We start from the raw sequence: 6,000 nt of genomic DNA on the forward strand, positions 1-6,000 counted from the left end.
AAGGTGCACTTACGCAATGACTGTTTAAAATCAGTTTCTTGATATGCCACACGTGTCAGGTGGATGCATTCTCTTGGCAAAGGAGAAATGCTCACTAACAGGAATGTGCACAACGTTTGAGAGAAATTATAAATTGTGCGTATGGAAATTTCTGGGATCTTTTATTTCAGCTCATGAAACCAACACATTACATGTCGAGTTTATATTTTTGTTCAGTACACACACGTCTAGGTGGTGATTCAGCTTTAATTTTTCCCTAAGAATAGACTCATTGTGCACATGATGCTTTTTTTGTTATGACAAAGAATTCTACCACTGCAGAACTACCAACCACAAAGAAATGTTACTAACATGAGACAATCAAACAAAGGTGGCAAGATTTATTACAGCCAGTGATTCAATGCAATAAAAGCATTTACAGAAATCACATTAGTTCCGACAAATACTTACAGGTTAAGTTCATTAATAAAACTTAATTTAAAAACTAGAGCTGCAACCCAGTGTTTTCCCATTAGCGCCAGCCTTCACCTAGTCAGACGATTATTTTTTTCGACTTCATATTAACGTAGCTACTTTTCATTTAAAAGTTTAAATTAAGATAGTCCGTCGAGCCATCTCAAGCTAGCATGAGCGATATGCATCTTCTAGTGATCCGTTGATAGGACAGGCGCCTGTCGACGCAAGCGATGACAGGGAAACGCAGTCTGTTCTGCCTCCCGGTACAATTTGTGGGTGTTGTGGTTGGTTGCAGTAAAATTTCTTTACACGGAGGGGGAAAAGCATGAGTGAATTTGCACATCCCATGTAATGCAAGTGGTACCGATGAGTCTAAATCCACTTAGCCTAAATTGTTGACACATTTTATTTTATTTCGCGCGTTTCATACAGCCAGCCACAGAGTTGTGAAGCAATCTATTTTTATGTCCTGAGCTTTGATTCACAAAAGCAAGTGTTGACTCATTTTTAAAAAGGTGTCCGATTGAATAGTCTCTCTTCTACGCCCCTTTTGCCATTCAAATCCTGCAATGTGGATGGATATATAATATTATAAACTGGGTGGTTCGAGCCTCGAATGCTGATTGGCTGACAGTCTTAAGCGCCTTAAATTTGCATGCTACTGTTAGGCTTAGACTTGTTGGCGATTACCTACAACAACAACAAAAAAATGAAAACATTTGAAGATGGCGAATCATCACTGCAGGAACAATAGGTAGTGGAGAGCCTCATTCTGTTCCAAATGTGATCGTTACGGCCCTCACGGAATCCAGGGGTTAAAACGGAATTCAAAAAATATTCTATCAAGTCTTTCTCTTAGTAGGGAACCAACTAAATGGCTTGAAAATTAACTAAATTTGCCCAAGTATATCATAAAACATGAACAGAATGCATCCACGATTCATACTTCCTGCAACTTTCTCAAGAGGCAATGAGAAACGTCGCCGTCCGCGATGCGCTCGTCTCCGTCTGTGTAGCCGTTAGCGATGACGCTGGTGGAAACAGGCTAACCTTCTCAAAACGTTAACGGCAAAGTAGCCTACGCTTACCTGCCAGAACGACAATGATTATTTTAATCAATCTAGTGGGTACTTGCTTTGTAAAACTACCATTACATGTGCGCTACAAACACGTCGCTATACAACAACCGCATATCGCTAAGTGTGCACTTGAATTAAAAATGGTAACTACACCCATAAAACTACATTTATCAGATTTTTCCCCAGACCTCTCCTGGTTTGAACATTGTTGACATTTTATATATATATATATATATATATATATATATATATATATATATATATAAATAAATGGATGTTCTAATAGAAAAGTGTAATTTGAGAATGAAAAACTGAAAACTGGGGAACACAGAAGCCTGGGGAAAAACAAACAGAATACGAGTGTGGGAAAAGACCAAGATGGAATCATGCAAAAACTGATTTTAATAGAGCCCCCTACCTAATGATCATTTATTACATTTAGGCTACATAAAACCATAAATATATAATAAGACCAGGGCTCTAAATAAATAAAAACTTAGCACTGATACTCCCAAAAAAGTGAGGAACACCACAAAGTAAGATTTATTTTTATTGATTGAGATAACTACAATTCATATAGGCCCAATAAAGGCTACTTGTGAAGCACGTGGTGGGCTAGAAACTTATGTAACCATGTAAAAACATTTGTTTATTATAAAGAGCCAACGACGAATACCCGTTGTTGAGATTACAAAGTCATTTGTGGAATATTAGGTTGCTACATTGTGTAAAAGCACTATTTCCTGTTGAGATTCATGACATAGAAAATTGTACACCGTCTCTTTAAGAACATCAAGTTCTCGCTGTGACCCCAAATATTTGGATATACTGTTAAGGTTACCAGGTTTAGCTTGTTAGCCAACGGGATAACATGACTGAACAAAGTGTAAACAAATGGTAAACGACGTCGACGCATGAGTAGTTTAAGAACAGCACCCCTACATGGTTTATGAATGTAAAAAGCATTCCCAGTGAGCCGCTATAGGAAGTAAAAAATGTTGCGCTCTGTAATATAGGTCAAATCTGTTGACCTGGTTGAACTAGAAGCAAGCCGTTTTCACTGTAGTAACGGAGCAACCAAGACACTAACGACTCTGCATTTGCGCATCTCTGGGGCACGCAACACTACAGCGAATCCACCTTACAACAAAAATAAAAACACACTGAATTCATACATTTAAAACTGTAAATGTTTTGTCTTTCTACACTGTCACAAATTGTTTCTATATGGGAGGTACACGCGATAAAGTTCTCAATAATTTCGTTGTGTATTTCGGATGGAAGGGGATAAAAATGTATCTAACCCTGGGGGACACGCACTCATGGATCGGGGACGCCTGGCTGGCTACTCCTATGTACTTGCAGAAAACCCTGGTAGCGTATGGGCCAGATAATTCAACTACACTAGGCAGTTCAGAGTAAACAGCAGAGCATGCTGTGGGAAAAGGAACCTCACCTTCCACAAGCCTCATTAAATCAATGATAAAAAAAATGAAATATGAGCAGATACAGCAAATGCAGATTAAGGCAATTTTCTGTGAACAGAAAAAAAAAAAAAAACGTAATGGATTTTATATTTTCTGTTTTTCAGCTTGTGAAAAACTGAGTAGCCTAATCAGGTTTCTCTGGTGAGTGCTTCGCAATGACCACTGACTGACATCAGTGAGTGCATCTAGTTAGTGTACAAATGCATTGTACAGAGTTGCAGATATTAGCAGTAGGTTTTTCACTATTAGTTTACACTGTTAAAGTAGTCTACTTGAGCATGTGTGTTAAAGGGATAGTTCAGGATTTTGGCAGTGAGACCTTTTATTTACTTCCTCAGTCAAGATGAACTCGTGGATAACATTTTTCATTTGTCTGTGTGTGCAGTTTGAAGGAAGTTGCTAACTAGCGTTAGCGCAATTGCTAACTAGCGAAACTACCTCCAATGTCCTTCATACGGGACGCAGATACATAAAAACGTTATCCACGAGATCAGACTCTGGGGAAGTAGATAAAAAAAGGCCTCATTTGCCTCGACTAAATAAGTTCAACAGACTTCCATGATCTAAGTATACAATATTTCTGAAAGAACGTTTCTGAACCAATGCTGATGCGAAACAAACACCTGCTGACTAGATAGTCAGCCATGCACAAGCAGCCCCCTCAGTGTTTCTCAGCTAAATGACACTATTGATCTCTTAGGACTGCAGTTAGCACTTCCTGGAAGGAGCATGCAGATGTACAGGCCGTACTAGACTACAGGGAGAATCATAGTTTTGTGTTGATAAGGTCAGGGTGTTCCAAAGGGCCCTTTTCAGTGTGTGTGTGTGTGTGTGTGTGTGTCCTTGAACATTAATGCATAGCACTTCATCACTTACAATGAGCCCTGACATTTCTTTGTTCACGTCACAGGAGTAGCTACTCTACCACCACAAATTGGCTAAGACAACCAAGCTACACACACACGACTCTTGCTATTACAGCACTGCAGCCATGCAAAAGTTAACGAAATGGCGCCTTTTGAGGGACAGGACTAAGAATATATACGATACACACACGTAAAGTGTTGGTCCCATGTTTCATGAGCTGAAATTAAATTCTAGAAACGCTACATACGAACAAAAAGCATATCTCTCAAATGCAAAAATATGTTTCCATCCCTGTTCAGGAGCATTTCTCCTTTGCCAAGATAATCCATCCACCTGACAGGTTTGGCATATCAAGAAGCTGGTTAAACATGATCATTACACAGGTGCACCATGTGTTGGGGACAATAAAAGACCACTAAAATGTGCAGTTTTGTCAAAACACAACGCCACAGATGTCTTAAGTTGAGGGAGCGTACAATTGGCATGCTGACAGCAGGAATGTCCACCAGAGCTGTTGCCAGAGTTCTGAATGTTAATTTCTCCACCATAAGCCGTGACCAATGTTTTAGAGAATTTGGCAGTACGTTCAACCGGCCTCACAACGTTAGACCACGTATAACCACGCCAGCCGAGAACCTCCAAATCTGGCTTCACCTACGGGGAGGGGGTCATCTGAGACAAGCCACACGGACAGCTTATGAAACTGAGTATATCCGTCTGTAATAAAGCCCTTTTGTGGGGAAATACTCATTCCGACTAGCTGGGCCTGGCTCCCTAGTGGGTGGGCCTGGGCTGCACCCCTGCCAACTCATGTGAAATCCATAGATTAGGGCCTAATGAATTTACTTCAATTGACTGATTTCATATGAACTTTACCTCAGTAAAATCATTGAAATGTTCGCATTTATATTTTTGTTCAGTATAATAGAAAAAGACCACTACTTTACCCGTAGAAAATATTTCCTTTAAAATGATGGTTTCTGAAGTGGCACCGACTGTACAGGGAAAATAGCTATGAAATGGCCAGCAGTCCCGAGCATGATTGGTTGTTAGATCATATTGCACTTAGTTTCATAAGACATTCCCAGATGCCATTCAAGTCATACCAAATGCTGTCAAACAAATAAAGGAGACAAAAAAAATGTAAAGCCTCACTTATGTAAAGGCCAATCTGTATATATATTTTTTTGTTCATCTTTCCTAACATAAAACTCCTATTTGCCAAGAGAACAACTTGATGTTGATAACTGGAGAGTTAAAACATTTCTAGGATAATTCAGTTGCAGTGAGTTAAAGGCAGAGCTGGGTCTGGAAAGTGTAGGTCCTCTAGTTACATTAAAGTAGAGAATCAGACTTTTGGGGGGACAGAACTTCTACTTAATTAGCTAAATAATTTTACAAGCTAGAAATAAAAAAATTAAAAATTAAAGTAAGACCAAGGAGTTCTACTTGAGTGTATGATGTAAACATTGATTTAAAACAATTAAGTTATTGCTACCTGCTTTGATCACTTCATTAGAAGGCAGAGAAGTTCAGTCATGGCTGTAATAAAAGACACGTCGAAACAGCATCTGCTTCATTTGAAAAAACAGAATCGCCACATGCCATGAGTTGAGGGAGGTCTTCTACCATGACGCAGAGACAGGTCCAAGGACACTGCGGCGCTGGCCTTGGGTAAATGACCTGCACACACTGTGGGGAGGGACACCTTGTGGCCAACATATAGCATGAGCCCCACATACCATCTACACCACAGGACTCAACCTTCACTGCAGAGAGGGAGAAAGAGCTGGGAGGAGGAGAGTAATATTTTTCAGCTGGAACCAACCACTGTAAACTAACCCATTTCTCTTGACAGGGCTGCACACTGACATGGCCTTTGGAAGTTCACTCACTCTCATGCGTTTTAGGGCGTTCTGTCAGCAGTCTTTATTTAGAAAGGCAAAATGCCTGGACTCAATAATACAGCAAGACAACCACTCGTATCCCCTCTTATGTCCCTCACAGTATCTGTTGAAATCATGGAAGGAACATGAGCTATATGAGGAAGGGAATTGCCCAAAAGCAACATCTAGGCTAATAAATGAATAACATTTCTTGGAAACTGTTAG

The sequence above is a fragment of the Salvelinus namaycush genome, chromosome 6 (assembly GCF_016432855.1).
Source record: "Salvelinus namaycush isolate Seneca chromosome 6, SaNama_1.0, whole genome shotgun sequence".
NCBI lineage: Eukaryota > Metazoa > Chordata > Actinopteri > Salmoniformes > Salmonidae > Salvelinus > Salvelinus namaycush.